The sequence below is a fragment of the Dipodomys merriami genome, unplaced genomic scaffold (genome assembly GCF_024711535.1).
Source record: "Dipodomys merriami isolate MVZ:Mamm:240054 unplaced genomic scaffold, mDipMer1.0.p SCAF_207, whole genome shotgun sequence".
In the NCBI taxonomy this organism is placed as follows: domain Eukaryota; kingdom Metazoa; phylum Chordata; class Mammalia; order Rodentia; family Heteromyidae; genus Dipodomys; species Dipodomys merriami.
The window spans coordinates 790,001-814,488 of NW_027203460.1; the positions used below are offsets into that span (position 1 = coordinate 790,001).

General features: G+C 48.4%; 1 long non-coding RNA gene across 1 annotated transcript in view; it reads left to right on the forward strand.

Moving 5' to 3' along the window:
* Positions 1 to 12,178: 12,178 nt before the first annotated feature.
* LOC138833422 (uncharacterized) overlaps positions 12,179 to 24,488 on the forward strand; it is a 29,546-nt gene continuing 17,236 nt past the window's right edge. Inside the window, exon 1 of the long non-coding RNA XR_011373899.1 lies at positions 12,179 to 12,268. This is a non-coding gene — a long non-coding RNA (uncharacterized lncRNA). The remainder of the gene's footprint in view (positions 12,269 to 24,488) is intronic.

Consider the following 24,488-nt stretch of genomic DNA (forward strand, 5'->3'; position numbering starts at 1 on the left):
CTGATGCGGGTGAGGAGGGCATGCCGGAAGCCCAATAAGAGCAGCGGGGAGGGTCATCGGGTCGGGTCACCGGGGTGAGAGGCAAGCGAGCGAGCGGCCACCCCCCCCCACGGGCGGGTGGCGCAGCCGCAAACCAGCGGGGAGGTGAGACCTTTCCGGGCACAGCCGGCACGCCAGGGAAACGAACGCGGGATCTCACCACCCCCAACTCCTGGGCAGTCCCGCGCAATGCCTGGGACACCGAGCCGGCCGACCAGCGGACCGGAAACCCCCACCGCGGCAGCGGCGGGCCCCCCCAAAAGAGGCCCGAGAGAGAAAAGGCAGCTCGCACACGCCTCAAAGACCCCGTGAGCGCCCGCGGAGCCACCCGCGCCAGCAGGGCCCCACCGCACCCATCCACACTGCCGGGCACGGCACCCATCATCGACCGCTTCTTTTTCGGCCGCGTGAGCAAGGGCCCACACACACCGGGATCCTCGGCTCCAGAGGGCCAGAACCCCCCCGAGCGGCACACCACCACGGGCACGGCGGCCCCGGAACACCGCGGGGCCCGGCGCCCGCACGGCGCCGTCGTCGCCAACGGGCGGCGGCCCACACAGACGCTCGGGAACAGCGTCGCCAGGGGCCGGAGGGGGAGGGGGACGGGACCCCCCAAAACCCCACGGCACCCCAAGCACGAGGCCGGGAAGCCACACACCACACTCCCTCTCATCGCGACCCAGCACAGGCTCCAGGCTCCACCACTTGACACACCGCGCGCGAGGCAGGGGCGGGGACGGATCGGGAACGTCCTCCACTCACCACACCAGACAACGGCCCGGGAGAGGCCCCGCGGGACCCTCCCCCAGCTCGGAGGGGGGAGGCGCGGGCACGCAGTTACCAATGCGGGCAGCCACTAACGCTCAAAAGCGGGACAGGGAGCGAGTGGCAGGGCCGCGGGAGCCCATCGGGGGCGGGCCCCTGCCAACCCGGCAGCGAACGCCGCCTCCTGAACGAGGATCGCTAGAGAACCTCTCCTCACTCTGAGGGTGGCCCGCACCCAACCCCGACGGGAACCCCGCCGGGACCAGCACACATCAAAGGCGTCCATCCTTCCCACCACGGGTGGCAGGGAGGGGTGGGGCGGGGGGGGGTCTGCAGCAGCAGCAACACCAACCCTGGTCGGTCGGCCTTGCCGTGCAGGGCCAGAGCAAAGTTGCGCACACAGGCGGGAAGCCCGCACAGGCCCGGCTCGCCTCCAACTGCAACATCTCAGGTCCCCCGGTGCAACAAGAGCCAGGTGACACGGCAGGGAAGACAAGCCAGGACCAGGGCGGCAGCTCATGCAGGGAAGCCACCGCCCAGCGCAACAAGGGAAGAGCGCTCCTCTGGGGAACCGCCTCGACCCCCCCCCCAGCAGAGACGTCAATCTCTGCGATAACTTTTCTCACTCGCACAAGCCCCATGAACCCAAGGACGGCCGGGACACACCACTGGCAGCAGGCTGGCACAAGGCAACGGACAACGCCGGGATCGGGAATGACACCACCACTCAGCCTCAGGCACCTGAGAGAACCGACCGGGAGCGTTCCGGGAGCACCGCAAGAGGGCAGAGCGCGAGGCGCGGCTTTTCACACCACACAGCACGGGCAAGCACGGAGCACCGACCCTCCCTCTCCGCGGAGAGAGCCGACCCCCGTGCCGATAACGAGTCACGGGAAGAGAGGAGCAAGATCAGGGCGCCCCGTCACGGCGAGGGCAGGGAGAGCGCAGCCGGACCCGGTTGCCGCACCCCTGCCTCCCCGCACACCACTGGCGCCGGCACGGTGGGACAGTGAGGGCAGGGGCCCACGGGCAGAACGAGAAGAGCGGTCCCATTCGCCATGAATGTCCGTCCCTCGCCTGGCGCAGCTTAGGCCCGGGCCCAAAGGAGATCGCAACGTCACCACATCAATCACACCGAGGGGGCGGAGAAGACAGCCACAAGGCACTCGGGAGGCGCTGGGGCCCAGGAAGCTCGGCTTCCGAGAGGGCCAACAGCCTGGGATAAAAGCGTAGCCAGGACAGACAACCTTTTGTGAGTAACGAGCGAGGTAAAAAGAAAAAAAAAGAAAAAAAAAACTTAAAAAAAAAAAAAACCACGGGCTTAAGCGTCCCTGGCACTCGGGATTACCAGGACACCTCCGCCGGGCACAGGGCCGAAAGAAGCTAGAGAGGAAAAAAGAAAAAGAAAAAACAACCACAGACAGCGCTCGGGAGTAGCGCAGGTCAGCGGCCAACCAGGCCCGCCATCGGGAAGCGGCAGGTCGGGGGAGTTGGAGCTAGGGGCGATAGGGAAAAAAAAAAGCGCCACGGAGGTCGGACGAGCACGACGGCAGAACGGGAATGCCGCACACACACACAGGCAAAGGCAGGACTCGCCCCCCGCCTTTTCCTCCTCAAGCCAGCCACGGCGAGGGAAGCACACCGCACGAGCCTACCTATGCACTCCAGGCAACCAACCACTCTCCTCCTCGGCGTGCCGAGGCAAGGGCCAGAATCCGGCACCGGGAGCAGGGGAGAGATCAAGGACGACGGGACTCACTCAGCCACCAACCAACCACCAACACAACCACGAGCCACCACAGGGGCAGGGCCTGCTCAGGGCAGCGGGAACCCAGGGTGCGGGGGGAAGGGCAGGGGGACCCGGACCGGGAAGAGACGGGAAAGGCCCAGCACACAGCATCCGAGAGAGCCCCAAAAGACCTGCTGACAGCCACCGGGACACAGCATGCCAGCAGCCTCCTGCAGGTACAAAATCCTCACGTCACCACGCCAAAACCAGGTGGTCACGCAGGGGCGACAACTCGCTGGCGACAGGGACCTCTCGGAAACCACATCGGGGACACCTGTCCCCAACACGTCCCCAACAGAGCCAGACACGGAACTCTCAGGGACAGCTGGTCGACCACATAAGGCGAAGACAGACGAAGAGAGAGGGCGGGAGCGGGGTCAGGGGACGCACCCGCCCCACTACCCCGGGTGCGCACGGGCTCACGGCACGAGCGGTACGGGGAGCCTTCCCCCGGCAGACGCGAGGCACCCACTCCGAGAGGCACCCAACCACCACACCCACACCGCACGGGGTCAGTGGTGAGCGCACTGCCAGCACGCACACACCCGGGACTCCCGGGCTCGGGTCCCCGACTCCCGAGGTGCTCCCTCCTCCTCGATTTTTGCCCTACGCAGGGCCCACCAGGCAAGTCCCCGCCATCACGCACACCGCAGACGGTAGGTAGGTCCTGGCCCCGAGGCTCGCCTCGGCCGTGCCCACCGCTCCTCCCACCGCAGAGGTCTGGCCTCTGGCCTCCGGGGCCCGTGGAGGAGGCCGTGGAGGGAGGCCACACGGGGCCGGCGACCCAGGCCCTCGCGCCCGGCACGCGCCAAGCGCTCACTCGGAGGTGACTCCGACGACCATCCTATGTCAGGGAGGGGGGGGGTGTAGGTCCCGGCCCCGAGGCTCGCCTCGGCCGTGCCCACGGCTCCTCCCGCCGCAGAGGTCTGTCCTCCCGGCCTCCGGGGCCGTGGAAGGAGACCACATGGGGCCGGCGACCCAGGTCCTTGCGCCCGGCACGCGCCAAGCGCTCACTCGGAGGTGACTCCGGGTAGGGGGGGTGGTCCGAGTCCCGGCCGGGACCGGCCCCACCACCTAGCGGCTCACCCGGGGACCCTTTCCCCCGACTCCCGAGACGTCCCTCGTACTCTCCTTTCGCCCTCAAAGACCAGAGTCCAGGGAGGGGAGGAGGACAAGGCGTCGGGCCCAGACAGAACTACTGGTCGACCCGACCAAGCCGCCACCCCCGGCACAGACCGGGCACGGAAGAGAGAGCCGGCGACTCACGGCCCCACCCAGCGCTCGCCTGCGGGCGCAAAGTCCGACAGAACAGCCACCCCGGCGCCACAGCGACACCACGGCGACAGTCGCGCCCGGCACCCGGCAGAGGCCGGGCCTCTGCCCGGCTCGCTGCCGCCAGACCTCCTCGTTCAGTCGCTCGCCCGGCTGAGAACGAGGGGACTGTCATATCAAAGCGGACTCCAGGGGGAGCACGACAACCGCCTTCCAACGACCGACTCCCCCGAGCCGCCGTACCCCGGATCGGCACGCGCCGGCCGGCTCTGAGCTCTGGAGACACAGAACACGGAAACGAATCGCCTCACTCCCCACTGCCACACACCGAGAGGCACAACCTAGGTCAGGACCTGCAGCCGGGTCCTCTCTGCGACCTCATGAACGACACCAGAGCCACCAGAGACCTAGAACGAGATCGAGCCGCCGCCGCCGCCAGCTACCAAACTGAAACCAGGAACCAGGACGGGATTCGCCCGAACGGAGCGGCCCGAACCCGAGAACCGGGAAGCCGGGATCGGTCCCAAGCAGGAAGGGGCGGCAAAGACGGCAGGCCTGCACTACGAGAGAAAACGAACCGGCCACCCGCACGACCTCCGCCGCCCGTGGCAAGACCCCCACCCCCACCCAACATGGCCAGAAAAGGGCAAGTGAGCGCTCGTCCCACCGTCTGCCCGCCCGTCTTTTTTTTTTGGGGGGGGGGGTATTTGTACGTTTTGTTTTCTTTTTCCCCCAGATGGAAACCAGAAAGAAAAAACAACAACAACAACAAAAAAAAACTCCCAAAGATGGGTCGGCTCCAGCAAGAGACGAGCCCTCGGGAGGCACCCCGCTCACTTGTGAAAGTCCGCCGCCCGCCCGCCCCACAACACGCTCCCTCCCCCCGCCCCCACCCGCAACCCCTCACAGGCAGGGAAAGGGCAGGGGGAAGGCCAGAGAGAGGTTTCTTCTAACACAGAGAGAGTAGGTACACGTCACGCACACAGGTCTGGAAAACCACGGTGACAGCGCCATGGGAAGCGTGAGTCCACTCACCCATCACTAAATGACAGGAAAGCCAAACGAGAGCCGCTGGCTGGGTGGGGAAGGAAGGGGAGGTGGCACCCGTGTGACGCTTATCCCCGGGCACTGGACGGAACGACCTTCTCACCGGTTCGTACTCTAGCCTGTCATAACAGCTAGCCTTTTCTAATAGGCTCTGCCACTCTCTCTGGAGCAGGATTCGGGGCATGAGGTGATGAATCTGAACCCGACACACAGGTGTTGGAGGGTAGAGGCATCATCACTCACATGCCTGTGGTGGAGGACCTGGACACGAGCGTGGCGGTGCACAGTGTGTGTGTTTGTGTGTGTGTGTGTGTGTGTGTGTGTGTCTGTGTCTGTGTCTGTGTGTGTGTGTGTCTGTGTGTGTGTGTGTGTGTGTGCGCGCACGGGGCTGGGGGGAGGGCAGGTAGGGAATCCTAGGAGGAAAGACAGGGAGAGACAGACGAGGGGCCCCGGCCCAAACAGAGTGGGGGGGGTCAGAGGGGCGATCCTATCTCCCGGGGGTGAAGCATGGTTAGAACCCACAGGACAGGCCCGGCGGGCGTACTTCTCTTTGGAGTTCGCACTGGGAACATATGCGGGCAGAAGCGCCCCAGCACACACATCGCATCGAAGACGGGTAGAGAGGCAGAGCCAGGGGTGTCAAGCATGGCAAACACTCTATTCCGTCAACACACACACACACACACACACACACACACACACACACACACACACACACACACACACACACACACACACCCCTTATGGTGTGTGTACAATATCCACAAGGTAAAAGTTTATTCATCCATTCCCCAAAGAAGAAGAATAAGATGATGTCAGTTACAGGGAAGTAGATGGATGGACTGATGGACTAGGAGCGGGGGGGGGGGGGGCAGAGGGAGGGGGGGGGTGTGCCGGCTGCGGCGGAGAAGAACCTAGAACAGGTGATGCCAGGGGAAGACAGACCGGCGGAAAGACAGACAGACCGACCAACCAACGGCACCTGTTTTCTCTCCTACGTGGATGCTAGACCTAAACTATAACTGGACATGGTAAGCTACACAGCACTCCGGGCAAACAGCGTGTGTGTGTCCCCGTGTGTGTGACACACATACTGTCCTTTTGTCAGAAGGTTTAACTTCTCTGAGCATTTAAGATATTGCAGAGAAGACACAAGATGTAATATCCGTAAGTGGCACGACTGTGAACGTATTATAACAACCGGACTGGAATTAGGAGGACAGAAATGTACCTGTCCTCACGCTTTGGGTCATGATCACAAGTACATTTGGTTCAGGATCTTTCAAAACACATGGATTTATCCTTCTGGACACGATGGTCTAGGACCACACTAGTCAATAGCCACTTCAAAGCCAGATCCGCGGTTGGATATGTTTCAATTGGCTTATATTGGTTTATATTGCAAGTGATTCTAGAGAAGACAGAGAAAAGAGAATAGAGGGGGATTTTCCCTTGCTATTGGGTGTGGGGTGGGGTGGGAAAAAAAAAGGATTAACAAGGCCACAGATTGGATTCTTAGAGTGAAAAACCATGGTGAAAATGGAATGGGAAGGAAATTTTCTCACCAATCATGTAATCATTGTCCTAGTTCTCCAGACAGGTTGTAATCTTCTTTTCAGTACTGGTGCTCCAGCCACTCTAGAAAGCATACATGTAAGCTTCCACTGTCGCTAGATTTTACTTACTAATTGTAGTCTTGTGTGTCTTTTCACAACCCAGCCTCTCAATGCCATAATAACAGATAACTGGGGAGCCACTTAAAAAAAATAGCTTCCCATGGGCTGGGAAGGCGGCTCACTGGTAGAGCTCTTGCCTTGCATGCCTGAGGCCCTCGGTTGGAATCCTCAGCACCACATAAGCAAAAAGAAAAAAGCTGGGAGTGGCGCTGTGGCTCAAGTGGTACAGTGCTTGCCTTGAGTTGAAGAGCTGAGGGAGAGCATCCAGGACCAGAGTTCAGGTCCCCTGACCGGACCCTCCCCGCCCACAAAAAAAAATAGCCTCCCAGGAAACATTTAGTCAGCTTGCCCCGCCCACACCCAGAAGGGAAGATAGAGGGTGGGTGTTGCTAGTAGTGAGGCAGAGTTCCACAGGTAACTGAGATAACTTTTGTCTTGTAAATGTAGTCATGGCAACGAGTTGCAGTGTTGCTTAGGACCTTTTAGAAGAAACTGGAATTCCAAGAAGGACTGTTATCAGGAAATCTAGGCAGGAAGCCTCTCAGAGAACTACCTTTTGCAAAGGCCAAGGCCTAAGTTAATGATTGCGTAAGATAAGAACACTGCAAGAAAGCAATCTTACGGTACTGTTCTATACATAATATATTAATAGACTTGAAAAATACAAGAAATATCACATGGAAATGATTCATACAAAACAAAAAATTGAAATGAATTCTTTATTTCTTCTTTTCTTCCTTACCTTTTTTTTTTTTTTTTTTTGGATGTGAGGATTGAGCTCAGTGCCTGGGTGTTGATATTTACATTTTCACTATTTTATTTTTTCCCCAAGGCAGCTACTAGTATACATTTTTGGGCAACAGCTCCACATGTGGTTTCCTGGGAAATCCTTAATCTCACAGTAGACTTAAAGACTACCCTGTTAGGCCAGCTGGGAAACGACCTTTACATTTCTCTCAGCCTTCTAAGTAGCTGTGGGTTACAGAGATGCGCAAGCTGCATAAGGCTAATGGGGCTCATTTTGTACAGGGGAAATTGTCTTTGATTTGGAACTGGAAAGCTGTGCTATGTATCTATAACAACTGTAGTTTCAGGTCTGTTGAAGGTTTCCTCAGGGCTGATTAGTACTGTGTAATGCAGGGCCACAAGGCGGGCAGAATCACATGAGGTGGCACTGTATGGTGCCAATAAAATCAAGAAGCTCTCACTACCCACCAAGTGTGATGGGTATTCCTTCCTTTCCCTGCCCTCGCCCAGAACAAGAGAACGACGGTGAGCAAACTCCATCTAGTGTCCACTTTCTGAAAATACCATGGTTGTGAATTCCAGTTTCCTCTCATGAAATGAATGAATCAAGGAAGGGTGGGGGTGGGTCAGTGTAGGAATTGAGATTAAAAATAATCATTGCAGGCACCATGAGACCAAAGTTTGAATTATAAGATTCTAAGGTATTGTATGAGAAAGACAAGAGTTTTGGGTCACGGAATTATAAATAGAAACGAAAATGCAATCTGTGACTAAACAGGAGAGAAAATGACAAAATGTTGGTTTGAGTTTTGAATGTGATTGGTTAATTCTTTTTTGAATGGTGAAGGCCAATACTCCATTTTAACTCCAGCTAAACTATTGTATTGTAATGTTTTTTTTCTTTTTTGTCGGTCATGGGGCTTGAACTCTGGGCCTGGACGCTGTCCCTCAGCTCTTCAGCTCAAGGCGAGTGCTCTACCACCTGAGCTACAGCGCCACTTCCGGTTTTCTCGTGGTTTATTGCAGATAGGAGTCTCATGGTCTCTCCTGCTCGGGCTGGCTTTGAACTGCGATTCTCAGATCTCAGCCTCCTGAGTAGCTAGAATTACAGGCGTGAGCCACCAGCTCCCGGCTTGTAAATCTTTTAACTTATGATTCTGTAAAAATTACAAACAGATGCTAACCCTCACAAAGGACACATTGTTAATTCCTCCAAGGGACAATCTGTCTTTATCTCTTTCTTTACTGTGTGGCTACACCTAAGCGTTTGGGGCACTATCACAGAACGTTTTATTTATATACGACTAGTTTTCTACCAGTTTTGAGCCACAGCACCATTTATGGGTGTCTCCCGCCAATGGTGGCTTTGAATCATGATACTCCGATGTCTCTAAGCCATCACTGTATCTAGGATTATAGGCTTAAGCCATAAGCACCCAGCTCAGAGACTAATTATGTTTACAGCAAAAATGTACATTTGGAACTGAGAAGCTACAGTATATAAATGACTGAGGTAGCAGCTCTACTACAGATTTCCTCAGGGTGAATTAGTATTATATCATGCAAGAGTGAAAACTGGCAGATATCAGTACTGTCATGCGTGCCTCAGTCAGGCAGAACACGGTGCAACCAAGGTATGGTGCCAGGATAATCACTGATAATGCCAGAGTCCAGCCATCACCAACGTTCTTCTCCCTCTGTAGGCAATGTTATGGTGAGCGCTCGCCACCTACTGTCCATTTTCTGCAACTACCCAGGTTAGGAATTCCAGTTGTCTGACAGGAAATAAGCCAGAGAATTCTTGTCGGTCCAAAGGTGGGGTAAAAGGCAGGGCACTGTAGGAATGCAACAGAGTTCCACAGAGGTGGAACCACAGAACTCAGTCCAAGATTTGATTTGTCTTCTGGGCTGCCTGACACTCTCCACAGATTATTCAAAGCAGTGGTATTGGTACCAAGCTAGGTAGCAGAGCCAGGAAAATAAGCAATTCCCTCTCCCCCTTAGCCAACCTCCCCTCACACTTCACAGAGAATAGGAAATGGAGGAAATAAAGGGAAAGAGGGGGCAATATGGGTTATAGATTGAGGTATGAAAAGCCACTTCATTTAGCTGATAACTGACATTTAATATGCCTAAATAATATCAATGATCTTCACATAGTGATGACATATGATTTCAAATTAATTTATTGTCATATGATTTCGTGAAATTTTATCTCTTGAGAATACAGATGGAGAGAAAGGTAAGGATAAGGAAAATCTCTCTAACCTTATCTCTTCTTGCATAAACATTTAACATGTTCTGGAAAGGAATTACTAGAAAATACAGTACATTTCCAACAGAGAAAGAATTACACTATAAGTTGAAGATATGCCATCGTTGAATGCACAGCATTAGTAATGCATGCATGATGCCTAGGTTTGAGATAAAGACATACTAATGACATGTTAAACATACTCACAAACTGTATACACCTAATAATAGGATATCAAAATATATACAACAAATACTGCCACAGATATGGTTTGGGGATTGATGAGGAAGGAGAGAAATAAATAGAACAAATAAGGGCTGGGAAGATGGCTCAGTGGTAGAGCGCTTGCCTTGCATGCCTGAGGCCCTGGGTTCCATTCCTCAGCACCACATAAGCAAAATGAAAAAAGACGGAAGTGGCGCTGTGGTTCAAGGGGTAGAGCGCTAGCCTTGAGCTGAAGAGCTGAGGGACAGCGCCCAGGCCCAGAGTTCAGGCCCCACAACCAGCCTCCCCCCCCCCCGAAAAAAAGAGAAAAAGTCAGCCCGCCATTACATCACACCTGATCAACAATAGTACATAAGGCTGAGTAAGGCTGACCCAAAATCCCTCTTAACTTCAAATCACATAACGTTTCTTCACTCATTGCCTTTGCAATAAAAAACTGGCCAGAGGATCCATGGTAGTCCAGACTCTGTCATCAGGTCACAAGAAGACAGACAGGTAGAGAAATCCGAATCCCACCTTGCTTTTGTCTCATTCCTTTTCACTGTGAAAGGGCCTTACATGCCTTCTCCTGGCTCTAGCTACAGTCCTTTTCTCCCTCTCAAGGACCAACTGCAAGAGCACACTGAAAAGGCTGTGGGTCTTTCCTCAACATGACCTCCTCAACAGGACCATTAATTGACCCCTACTAAGCATGCTGTGATTTTCAAAATCAATGACTACTTAGATAAATTTAAAGTGCCAATAAGATAGTAAAGAATTTCTAAATATAGTGATACAATACTTAGTAGTTCATGACTTATAACAAAGCAAACCAAAATCTGTTTTTATTTAATTGACATGTTTGTGTTTGGCTTTGCCACTCATGCTTTAAGTTGACCTTGAAGTATGGGATGTCTACAATTATAATTGTTTTTAAGGTGGAGGTATAGCTCATCAGTAGATAATCTAAGTTTCTGTTAGCAAAATGAGTCCCTTCCCATAGCTTTAGTCCATTCCTCCCTTCTCCACAGCTTAACATACTCCCTTCCTAAGCAACACTAGGCCCACATAGTAAAAGCAGTACATAATCAACTTCCAACCCCCTTTACCTTGGGATGGCACTTCTCTGGGACCAATACCACCATATAAGGCAACAAGAACCCCTTAGGGTGACCTTCAGATTTGGGCAGTTGCAGGACCCTTATCTACTAGGTGGATAGGAGGCATAAATCCTAGTCTGACATGATGAAGCCCCTGGCCCACACGTGGACACCAGGGTCTCCACCTCCTAGCACCTTCTAGCACCTCCTACACCTCCTAGGTTATATAGGTCACCCCAAAAAATAACCGGTGCTTCTTCTCATTCCTCCCTTGGGAGAAGGAGTCTTGCAGGCACTCTTTCCCCACCAATAAACCTTTCTTTGTTCTCTGTACCTTGCTGTCTGCATGGTTATCTGGCAAAGTATACTTAATATTAATTTTGCCATCAGTTCCTTTCCAAACACTGGAAAACCAAAAAACCAGACATCTATTTCTATATATGTGTACATATATATGAAGGCGTGAAAAGGTCAACAAGTGTATTATCAATCGTTACTTCATTTACAAAGAAATGAAAGCACAGCACAAATACATCCACGAATCTCTCTTTTAAAAACATCTTTGATGTTCTACATAATCCATGCAGATTAATGAAAAATACATATTTTAACATGTACTCTTTCATGTTCCTGTCCACAAACGAATCTATTTGTCAGCGTAAGAATGACATGTACTATCTGACCGGGCACTAGGCAACCTAATTTTTATTTCCTATATATCCCAAACTTAAACCTACCAGGAAGTTATATTGCACCACCACCACCACCACCACAAAAGCTTAGATTTTCTCAGAAACACAGAATCACATTAAAAATTACCTTACAATTTTTCCAAACTTCAGTAGGTGGTATAAATGCTGCATGACTAACAAGCTGGCTATACATAAACTGAGGCCCTGGTGGGGCTTTTGTGTATTTCCTTCAATACTAGTTCCTGAAGCCCAGGGATTCCATTCAATGGTAATGCCTGCAGGTTCTGGTCTCCATGGTGATTGGGCCCTGCATTCCCTCACATCTGGGTTTGCATTCCTGGTGAGCCAATCTGTGCGACCAAGCCGCATCTACTGACCCAAGGAGAAGCCATTTCACTGAAAAGCCTCGGCTCCCGCAGGCTGCATGAACCTATACTGAATAAAGCCTCACGCCATCGTGCTCTCGCTTGCACACTGGCGGCACGGGGGGCGGAGCCCGGCCTGGTGCTCGCGGGGAAGGGTGGCCTCGGGGCTCGGGCTCGGGGTAGCGGGGTCGTGAACATGGCTGGCTCAAGTCTGGGCAAGGATCCTGGTCTAAACTTGTGGTAGAGAATCAGAAGCGCTGAGCAGCAGGCACAACTCTGGCCAAGGCCTTGGTGGCACCATCCCAGGAGCTGGATCCGGTGAGTCCAGCACGCCATGCCTTATGGAAACACCTGGTGGGAGGTGGCGGATCCTCCACTGCCCCGTAAGTCCCACTGCACATGCGCAGCCCTGCCCCCTTCCGCCCCCCCCCCATTGCCGGAGGTAAGGGTCCAGAATCGGTCCACTAGTCAGGGTTGTCAGTGGCCGGTGCAGGGTGTGGTCGACAGGACCCGCAGGGGGAGCCGCCGGGCAGAGAACTGTGTCCTTCCGGGGCTCTGTGTGGACCGGCTCCGGGGGCGTTCGTGGGTCATGGGAACCAGGGTTCGGACCGCAGCACCTAGCAGCAAAGCGGGACAGCGAACAACATCAGGAGATGGAACGGCCCCCAAGTGTGCTGGACACCCACACATTGTCAAGCCGCCTTCCTTGAGGGAAAGGCAGGGAGAAGCAGAGCGGCTCGGGGACAATCTTTCAAGAAATAACCGATTTGGTATCTCAACCATCATGGGAAAAGCTGCGTAGATGAAATCGGAGGCAGGGGCTGGGCCACCGCACCCGCACCAGACCGCGGTGCCCGCAGCTTCTACGTCCCTCCTGGCCACCTCCTTCCGCTGCACCCTCCTCCTCTCCTTTGCCCTTTTATTAAGGGATGATAAGGATGACTCTTAGTGGAGAAGGACTGTCCTGAGAGCAGCCCAGGTCTCCAGGGCCAGGCCATTCCACGGGCTGGAGCTGAAACTACTGCGGTGCTCAGAGCCTGGGTGCAGTGAGCGCTGCTTCCCGCCAGAGGGCTTGCTCAGCGCGTGGGTATCATGGGGCCCAGGGTGTAGTGAGCGCCGCTTCCCGCTAGAGAGTGCTCTGGGAGCGTGCACATGCTAGGTTGTTCTGTCAGACTCCCTTCTCAGATAATGATTAGGAGAGTCACAATTAGGCTTGCTTCACATAAAACCTAAAATGAAATAAGTTCCATGCATGTATTGTAATGATAGGACTTGAAAAACAATTAGTATTTACCTGTTTTCTGTATGTTAATGGCTGCTTGGATAGGTGAGGTGAACTAATGTAGGAAAAGTCAGGGTGATAGGGTTAGAATGGGGTAAAGAGAAAAATGAAAAGTAGTGAAAGTAATTTTCATGATAGCGAGTACATATGAACAGACATTCCATGCTAATAAGTAGGTGATGAATGGTTGAATTAATTCAGATCATTCCTGTGACGTTAGGAATATCAAGGTATAGAGATGAATATGGTTCTGGGGGGAATAATTTTCAGCATTGTCAGAGACTAAGGCTTTGCAGGTAATGAGTATAGTTATTTTAAACTACAAGAATAATACCAAACCCACAGCAGCTTCACAGGCTATCAATGTGAGACTATTATTACGCATTGTAAAACACGGAGTAAAATGTGTGTTCAAGATTATTACAGTGAGCCAGGAACCGGTGGCTCATGCCTGTAATCCTAGCTACTCAGGAGACTGAGATCTGAGGATCGCTGTTCAAACCAGCCCTGGCAGGAAAGTCTGTGAGACTCTTGATCTCCAATAAACCACTAGAAAACCGGACGTGGTGCTGTGGCTCAAGCGGTAGAGTGCTCACCTTGAGCTGAAGAGCACAAGGACAGTGCCTAAGCACAGAGTTCAAGCCCCAGGACCAAAAAAAAAAAAAAGATTTCTAAAGTAGGCGATCATAAATAATGATGATATTATACTGTCAAAGCAGAGAGGAAGAATGTGAGACCGGAAACATCAGAGCTCAACATACAGAGTAGCTACCATTACAGGCATGAAACACCAATGCCCAGCTTAATAAGGAATTTATTATTATAGAAATACTTAAGTAATTGTACAAAGAACTTCAATTCAACATATCAGTTTGTGAGTGCAATGTATCATTACATTTACTAATAGTATTTTATGAAGTTGATGTACAAAGGGTTTTAATTTCCATACTTGGGATCATGAGTACAATGCATGTGATAGATGTCACCCGTTTTATCATTCTTGTCATCCCTTCCCCAGCCCCCATCACCTCAGTTTGTCTAGTTCCATTTTCACACATTCACATTGACTATCATGGCTACATTCATCTACCTTTCCTGTCTTCACTTGTCTACCCCACTTTCCTTGACATTATCCTTCCTGAATATACTACACTGTAGTTCATGGTTTTGTGCAGGGTCCTATTTTCCTTAGAAACAGCTATTATTCCAAGATTCATGTCTTAGTGTGTGGTCAAGGTCAACATTTCACTAGTTTGTTTTCCTAGGTGGTCAGCTTTCTACCCAAGATAGAAGTCCTGTGGGTTTTGTTGTTGTTTTTGTTGTTTCCCCAAATCTTTGCATTTTCTTTTTATTTATTTCTTGCTCTTTCTTTTTCTTTTTCTTTTGTCGGTCATGGAAAAACACTCTGGGCCTGGACCCTGTCCCTCAGAATTTTAGCTCAAGGTTAACGCTGTACCACTTGAACCACACTGCCATTTCCAGTTTTCTGAGTGGTTTATTGGAGACAAAAGTCTCACTGCCTTTCCTGCAGGGGCTGGCTTTGAAGCACGATCCTCAGATTGCGACATCCTGAGTTAGGATTACAGGCAGGAGCCACCTATGACCAGTGTGTGTGTGTGTGTGTGTGTGTGTGTGACCAGTGTGTGTGTGTGTGTGTGTGTGTGTGTGTGTGAGAGACCAGTGTGTGTGTGTGTGTGTGTGTGTGTGTGTGTGTGTGTGTGTGTGTGTGTGTGCGTGTATGTGTGTGTGTGCCCCAGTCCTGAGTATTGAATACTGACGCTTGAATTCAGGGCCTGTGTTGTCTTTGAGCTTCTTTTTTTTTTTGCACTCTGCCAATGGAGCCACACCTCCACTTCTGGATTTGTTTGGGGCAAGTTTCTGGAGTATCACAGATTTCCTGCCTAGACTGGCTTTCACCCTTAATCTTCATATCTCAGCATCTCTAACACAAAGATGAAACTTTAATAATAGCAAGCTATCATGTGACAGATGCCAATATATTAGGTTTCCTACACAGACTACTGAGTTCTCAGTATCTCTAATGTGAGTTCAGACCTCCAAAACAGCAAGCAATAAACCATCATGACTGTCTCTGGGAAAATACAATTTTTAAAAATATTCAATTATCAGCTGGGTGCCAGTTACTCACATCTGTAATTATTGATACTCATGAAGCTGAGATCTGGGGATTGCAGTTTTAAGCCAACCTGGGTAGGAGTCACTTATCTACAATAAGCTAATCAGAAAAAACTGTGTAGTGACTCAAGTGTTTCAATGTGGCTCAAGTGGTAGAGTGCTACCCTTGAGCACAAAGAGGCTCAGGGACAGTGGCTAGGCTCAGATTTCAAGACTTGGGACTGGAAAAACATTCTTACCAGAGCTCCCACAAATAACAACTACCTTCTTTTATGATGAAGGTTTACATTAACTATATTTATTCTCTGTACCAATAGCAAATGCCACCTTATCTTCAAAAATCAAGACTTGCTTCAAAAATTCTATTTTGTAAAAATAGAAAAATGAAAAATTCATAAATCAAAAGTGGCTTACATTAAACAAACAAGTTTCCGCCGGGCGCTGGTGGCTCACGCCTGTAATCCTAGCTACTCAGGAGGCTGAGATCTGAGGATCTCAGTTCAAAGCCAGCCCGGGCAGGAGAGACTGTGAGACTCCTATCTCCAATAAACCACCAGAAAACCGGAAGTGGCACTGTAGCTCAAGTGGTAGAGTGCTCGCCTTGAGCTGAAGAACTGAGGGACAGCGCCCAGGCTCAGAGTTCAAGCCTCACGACCGACAAACAAACAAACAAACAAGTTTCCAGAGCTCAGAATTCAGGGCTCAGCAGGAGACTTTGCTCCCACAGACCTAGGACTCACCTGACCAGTGCCTTCTCATATCCAGGAAGTCCAGAAGGATGTTGTAAATGATCATGAGGTTCATTAGGAATGTTACCAGGTAGGGAATAGTGCACTTGATTAAAGTCAGTAGAATTGGATGGGGTGATAAGCTGGGCTCAGAGCTCCTTCACTGACCTGAGAGTCACGTCGGTGTGGTGTGACTGACATAAATGGTCAAATGTAAGCTGTCTCTAGTAAATCAGAAATCTTGACAAAAATCATTTATCAGAGGTGCAGGTAAGGGAACTACGATATTTTTCTATCAGTGCAGGACAGAAGCAATGGTGTTTTTTAAACATTTATTATTATTGTTGTTATTGTTATTGTTATCTTTAGGTAATTATACAAAGAAGTTCCCATTCTACAAGACACTATATAAATACAAGGTGTCTGACAACATTGTCACTCATCCCTCCTAGCATTGGTGTTTTGAACAAGAAAAAATAATGAGTCAGCAGTGGAAGAATGCTTGCCTTGCAGGCATGAGGCATGAGTGGGGAGGTGCTGGTAGGAGGCAGATAGTGCTGGGCTTGGAACCAGAGTGAGGAGGGGCAGCTGCTAATCATGGCAAATCTGGGAACAGACAGCCAGCGGGGCGACCTAAAGACATTCACCTACCAGGGTCCACGAGAGGGCCACATCCAGGGCACTTGAAAGCAGGCAGGAGGGACCAGGACACTGCAGTCCTGGAGAGAGCCACTATGGACTCCCACTAGTGTGTCCTGTCCCTACAGACTGTCCAACAATGCAGTCTCACTTTATTCAGAAGGAACTGGGGAACCAGCTCAGACCCCGATGCCCTGCCAGTCCCCACTTCCTTCTCAGGCCACCTCCCTTCTCTATCCTTTCCTCTCCCTCCCTCCTCAACCCACACCAGAATGGAAAACAGAAAACATTATTTTCAAGTCTTGTTTGTTATAAGATTCTTGAACATAAAATAAAGAACACTTGCAATAATATAAAGGGATAGCCCAATTAAAAAATGCTCAGTGCTGAACACCAGAAGTGCTGAGCTCAGAGCTGCTGATGGCTGTTGTACACCTGCCTGAACAGACTAACCACCACTCAATATTGCACAGTAAACTACAATCGTTTATGGGGATTTTCATCTCCATTGTTTCAAAGAAGTTCCTCAGCAATGTGTCATCCCACGATGGATCATGCTGTCATCTTATTTAGTGAGCATGCTGAGAGCTGGAGAATAACAGTTCAAAAGCAGCCTAGGCAGAAAAGTCTAGGAGATTCCAACTGCAAAACAACCAGCTAAAGGCCAAGCCAAAGGCATTTTTCAGGAGTTAGAATACCTCATGCTCTGCTATTGTAACTATGCAATCAAAGGTGTGCACATGTGCATCCTGCCTGGGAACACTGCAGTTTCTAGCTTCTGGGCAGCAGGATAGGGAGTTCATCTCTTCTTTACTTATTTGGTAGAATCTGGCTTTTTGTATAATTCCCTATATTCTCTGTTTTATTTACTGATCATAGTGATGAAACTCGGGGCTGGGCACTGTCCCTGAGCAATTTGGTTCAAGGATAGTGCTCTGCCACTTGAGTCACAACATCACTTTCTGCATTTTGGTGATTAATTGGAGGTTCCAGCCTCATGGACTTTCCTGGGCTGAATTTGAACCATGGTGCTCAGATCTCAGCAGCTAGCATTACAGAACCATGGGCATAAAACTTTTGTTAGAGGTTAGTCCTTATTGTCTTAGTCAAGATTTTAGCTGAGATGGAGTCAGAGGAGAAGGAGCAAATTCATCCTGACTGTCTGCTTTCAGAAAAACAACTTATTGCATTTAATTTTTCTATAAACTCTGCTCTGTTTCTAAAGAAACTGAAAACTTTTTATTTTTTACTTAATAAGCTGTGTCCCTGAGCTCTTTTGGTTGAGGAGTAGCATTCTGCCATTGGATCCATAGCTCCACTTCTGGAGCTATTTTTTTTTTTTTTTTTTTTTTTTGTCGGTCGTGGGGCTTGAACTCTGGGCCTGGGCGCTGTCCCTCAGTTCTTCAGCTCAAGGCGAATGCTTACCACTTGAGCTACAGCGCCACTTCCGGTTTTCTGGTGGTTTATTGGACATAGGAGTCTCACGGTCTCTCCTGCCCGGGCTGGCTTTGAACCGCGATCCTCAGATCTCAGCCTCCTCAGTAGCTAGGATTACAGGCGTGAGCCAACAGCGCCCGGCTTCTGGAGCTATTTTGGAAATTAAAAAATAAATTAAACTCGGTGGGGAAGGTGGCTCAGTGGTAAGTGCTTGACTTGCATGAATGAGGCCCTAGATTCGATTCCTCAGCACAAACCACATAAGCAGAAAAAGCTGAAAGTGGCACTCATTTGATATGGATGAGTTGGTGTCTCACAAAGTTTTTGCCCAGGATGGCTTCAAAACACAAATCTACTTCCTAGGTTTACAGGTGTGACCCACTATGCCATGGTTGTTGTTACTATCAATTGTCAACTAGAAAAGGCTAAGAAATGCATTAGAGGTTACTAATGCACAACTCTTGGTGTATAATAGAGGCTATTTCATGAGAGCAATTATGTGCACTTTGCACATAATGTTAACTTGTAACACCCTGGTAAAAGCATTTGTAGACAAACATTTAAAAATACATGTAGGTGGTACCTTGTAGGACCCAGATTTAAGCAAGATGACAGGCTCCATGGAATGAAAATCGGTGTGCCTAGAAGTGGACTTTAAAAGCAGTTTCCTTTGCAATATCTTTTCTCTTCCTGCTTGATAACCATCCTGATACACTATTATAGCAGCAGAAGTGGATAAGAGCAGAGAGAACTATCTTGAAACATTTACTTCCAATCTAAAGTGGACCTTCCTCTGACATCTGATGACAGGACAATGGTAGGCTTCCACACTTCTGTGGTTACTTAGTAGGAATACACTAAAGCCATCCCTCAATCAGATCCTGTGCTTCGTAATGAAGAAACATGCGATGACCATCTTGCACTCCATTCACCATTTGAGAAAATGAAATCTGGTGCATTTACTAATAGAGTGTGTAGTATAATAAAGTTTTTTAAACTGCAACAAATAAAAAATAAATTTATAAATTAAATTGAACAAAAAACACCCTAGAAAGTAGTGGTTTTGAGAAGAATTTGAGAGCTTGGCAGCAGTGGCACATGCTTGTAATCCCACCTTATCATATTACTGGGAGCTGGATCAATGCCTACCAAGGCAGAAAAGTGTTGTGCCCATCTCCAAGAAAACAAACAAACAAACAAACAAACAAAAAAAGAGTCCATGTGTCCTGGATGAAATCCCCAAAGGCTGCTCCTCAGAGGGTGATGTGTGATGCTGTGAGGATGAAATCTAACCTGTAGTGGAGCCCTCAGGGTATTGGTCATGTCAGGAATATGAAATGCCTGTTAAGGAGAATGCCTGAGGCTGGGAAGGTGGCTCAGTGGTACAGTGCTTGCTTTGCATGCATGAGGCCCTGCGTTTGATTTCTCAGCACTATATAAGCAGAAAAAGCCAGAAGTGAAGCTGTGGTTCAAGTGGTAGACTGCTAGCCTTGAGCTGAAGATCTGAGGACAGTGCCCAGGCCCAGAGTTCAGGCCCCACGACTGAAAAAAAAAAAAAGGTAAATGTCCTGTGGCCTGCAAGTAAAAATACCATAAGGTGGGAATTTTCCTTTCTGATTGAGTGGAAATCTATAATCTGTGCCATTTTCCCTCTAGTGTATATGAGTTGTTTTTCACTTCATAGTGACTCATGCCTAAGAGTTTTCCTAGAATCGCATAAGAAAATTTAGTCTTAAAATTTTGAAGACTTTTCGATTGTTTACAGCCATGGGGAATTCTGGGAAATGGATGGACAAAAACCTACAAGAGCAAAGGTGGAATCTTAGGGTTATGAAGAACTATTTGGGTTCCAGGTTAATAAAGGTGTACTTGTGATGGATATGTTGAGTATTATTAGCATGAGTGGATTAAGAAGTAGCTAGGAGATTAGGAAAGCACTCCTTGGGTTACATTGTGTTATTGCAAGGAGGATTAACAGTGTGGATAGATCTTCACTCAATGTAGATGAACATTACCATCCCATTCTGGGAGCCTGAGAGAATAAATATCCTAAAAGGAGAATGCCAGGTACATCGATATGTTCTCATTCTCATTCTCTCCTCCATCTACTTCCAAGGAATCACTCAGTATGTGAGAAGGTTTTCTTATAAAAACTTACGTGTACTGAAAAATCCTGAAATTATAGGCAAAATAAGCCTGTCCTGCTTTAATTTGTCTGTATCAGATCTTCTGTCACAACAATGGGAACTCATTAAGACACTGCCACTCTCTGCCTTTTACTGGGAACCCTTTCCCCAGGAGAAGAACCATGACCATGAAGAGACTTGCTCTGGTCAGTTGACAGTATGTCACAGAGGCTGGTAGCCACACCAATGGTTCCCATCATTTCGCCAAGCCTAAGTGGCAAGTTGTAGGTTGAAACAGCATTGATGCTCCCCATAGCCTGGACTATTCCAGCTGCATCAAGCTGTCAGTGGTACTCGGGTCAGTGCTATGAGCCTTATGGCTGACTAGATGTGTTGCTCAGTGAGGATATCTTAGAATCCCCCATCTTGCTCCCATGTCTCACTTCTGGTCCACATGCTTACTCCTTCCAGTCATTCACACTGCCTATGTGCTTCTTTGGTTGAAAGCCTTTACTATTAGTTTGGGTCCAGAACTCTGGTGTACATGACAGGTCATAGTTAAGGCAAGGGCTGTCCAACATGAATAAGTACCATGCTTGGGCCCCTTGCAGAATCTGCTTGGTTCAGACTCCACCATGCCCTATGTAGTGCCACAATGGCACTCTGAACATAGGCTCTCTGAACACACCCAAGAGACAGACCATTCTTGCTGCTCTAATGCCTCCCAACCCACCCAGCATTCTTGCTGAGCTGCTCCATGGCCCCAAACCTACCAACAAAGTGCTTCTCTAGTATGATCTTGTCATAGCTGCAGGTCACACAGTGTCACCTCCAGCTATTTCTAAGTAGTTTATTGGAGATAACAGTCTCCTGGACTTTGAGCTTCTTTTAGCTATCATTCTACAATTCCCTTTTCTGATCTTATTATATCTTTCCTGAGTATCCAGTATGCTTATTATGTAATTTGCCTACACTTGAGCTGTTGTCATGACTAACAAAGCCAGGTTCACAAGTCTCCAGTGCATCAGGAATAGATTAGCTGGAAAAGCAAAGTGTTCAGAAATCCAAGGCTAGCTTGATTTCTTCATGGCATGAGAAAAGAAATAGAAATCTGCATTCCTTGAGCTCAGAGAGACTATTTTCTGTCTTTCACATAGAATTAAGTTTGTTTAGTCACTAACTTGCAATTTTTTTTGTCTATTACCATATTTTATATTCTTGGATTTAGAAACCAGGGAGCAATCTAGCACTGAAGGCATCCCTCCAGCCCCATTGGTTAATGTTATATTTTTTTTCAGATAAGAGAGGATCCCACATACTTTCCCCAAGTCCTTCCTGACACTTAGAGCTTCCCAATCCTTGTCTCTCACTGTGCCTTACATGGACTAAACAAATTTAAATAGGACAACTCTATACTTCATGAAGAATACTTACTAGAACTTAACGTTAATTGATACTTTTATTTTTATTTTATTTGTGAACATACTGTACAGCGGGGTTACAATTACATGGGCAGGATAATGCATACATTTCTTACCAAGCATTGCAGCCTCCTCCTTTGTTTATCCTTCACATCCCTTCTGTTAATTGAGACTTTGTTTTTGAAGCACCTTCTTAAAATTTATATTATTTCATTTTAATATATTTTTATTTTTAATTTTTCATTATACAGTTGATATATAGAGGGATTACAGTTACATAAGTTAAGCATACATTTCTTTTTGGACAATGTCATCCTTTCCCCTAATCCCAATTTTCCCTTCCAATCCCCACCCGCAAGTTGAATAGTGCATCTTCAGCATAGTGTCTATTGAATACCATTGCTGCATTTGTTCACCCATTGTCTTATTTCATTCTTATGCCAATACCAAATTCTGTCATTCCTGGCTACTAAGTGAAGGAACTGAAGTTCAAAGATAAGAAACTCAAGATCACATTGCTAAAAGAGCTAAAGTTTACAATTGAATAGATTTAGCTGTGCATGATGGTGTGACTGTTATCTCAGCTGCTAGAAGCAGAGGCAGGATATTGTCAGCACGTTGCCTGTCTAGGCTGCATAGTAACACTGTTGCAAAACATCAAAACTAAATGAAAAAAAAACAAGGATCTACCAATGCTAGAGATTATGTGGAGTTTTACAGCATTAGTCTTTAAGGAAGGAGACTAAGAACACAGAAACGTAGTTAAACTTGGCTGGGATAATGGTATCCTGATCATGGTATCAGGCTGCTGTTCTTCTTTTTCTTCTTTGTTTTTTTGGTTGGTTGTCCAGAACTCTGGGCCTGAGCACTCTCCCTCAGCTCTTGACCAAAAGGTAAGCCCCTTACCAATTGAGCCACAGCACCACTTCCAGCTTTTTCTGCTTATGTGGTGCTGAGGAATCGAACCCAGGGCCTCATGCATGCAAGGCAAGCACTCTACCACTGAGCCAATTTCTCAGCCCAGGCTGGTATTCTTCAGCAGATACTTTATGAGTAGGATTTCAGTGATGATGGAACTTTAGTCTATATTTCTATTGTCTATATGTGTATAGCTGGTACTTATATGTATGTATTAAACATGTGAAATATGGTTTAGGATAACTGAAGGCTGACTTTAAATTGTATATACTTTTACTTACATTGCAATAAGATGGAACACTCTATTATTCTTTGTCTAATGTTCAATTTTAATGCAAGCCAAAGCTGGTACTGTGACTTTACTTTCAACTACTTCATGGTGGAGGCAAAAATAAAACAGGATTTCAGGTGTCAATAACAGCTTGATAGGTGTCAATAACGGCTTGAGTGTCTCTTAATGTGCCAATCCCTATTGAAGACAGATATTCACTTTGTAAATTCTTCAATTATTCAGCAAGAATCTAGGAAAGCACTCTAGAAGTCTAGGGAAAAAAAGGCAGTGTGACTAAGGCCCTGCTAAAATCAGTAGCCACACTGGAGGGACAGGAAGTGTCTTGGGAAAGTGTCTGTTATCTGTTGCACTACCTTAGGCTATAGCACTGGGATGCTGTGGCACAAAAGCCATGTTCACATGAACTGTCTAATGCTGTTCAATCTTATTTTATCTGTGGCAATCCTTTTCATATGAAATTTGTTACAAAAATGGGGAGCTCTATAATTTGCAGCAAGTGTGGGGATAGAACCATGGCCTTATTTCCTGAAGTAAGTTGCTGTTGGTGGCTCTGGAGGTGCCTCTGTGATGCCAGGATGGCATGCATAGAATACAGGTGGAGCCTAGATAATTCTCAAGGGTCAGCTGCAGATGAGTTGATAGGCTTCTGAAGGAAGGAAATATTTGGAGGTGAGGTGTGATGCCGCCATGACAGCATCTCTAATTAAGTAGTTTGAAATACATTTCAAAAGAGCTCAAGGCCCTGAGTTAAAGCCCCTCAACTGATAAAAAAAATCACTGATTTTTCTGCCCAAGGTGGCTTTAAACCATGATCCTCTCATCTCAAGCTCCTCATTTGCTAGGATTACAGGCATGAGACACCAGCATCGGCTTTGCCTTTCCTTTTCATATTATGCTATAAAAATTTGTATCATCATTTTATTTTTTTTATTTATTTTTTTTTTTTGGCCAGCCATGGTGCCTGAACTCTGGGCCTAGGCGCTGTCCTTCAGCTCTTCAGCTCAAGGCTAGCACTCTACCACTTGAGCCACAGCACCACTTCCAGCTTTTTCTGCTTATGTGGTGCTGAGGAATCGAACCCAGGGCCTCATGCATGCAAGGCAGGCACTCTACCACTAAGCCACCTTCCAGCCCTGTATCATCATTTTATTATTGTATCATTATTGAGCTATATTTTTAGTGCAATTGTTTGCATTTTCCTCCTCTTTAATTTTCTCTCCCCTCCTCTCATCCTTCCACTTCTCCTTCACTTGTACTTTACTTGTACCATTCTAAGCTTGAACTCCTTACTGAAGTTTATTGCTCAAGGCTAGCAACATACCACTTGAGCCACTTCTCTGCTTTTGCCGGTTAATAGACAATAACAGTTTCACAGACTTTCCTGCCAGGGCTGGCTTTGAACAACCATCCTCAGATCTCAGCTTTCTAAGCAACTATGTTTATGGCAGCATTATTTACCATAGTCAAGATATGGAACCAACACAGATGCTCCTCAGTAGATGAATGGATTGGAAAAATGTGCTGTGTGTGTGTGTGTGTGTGTGTGTGTGTGTGTGTGT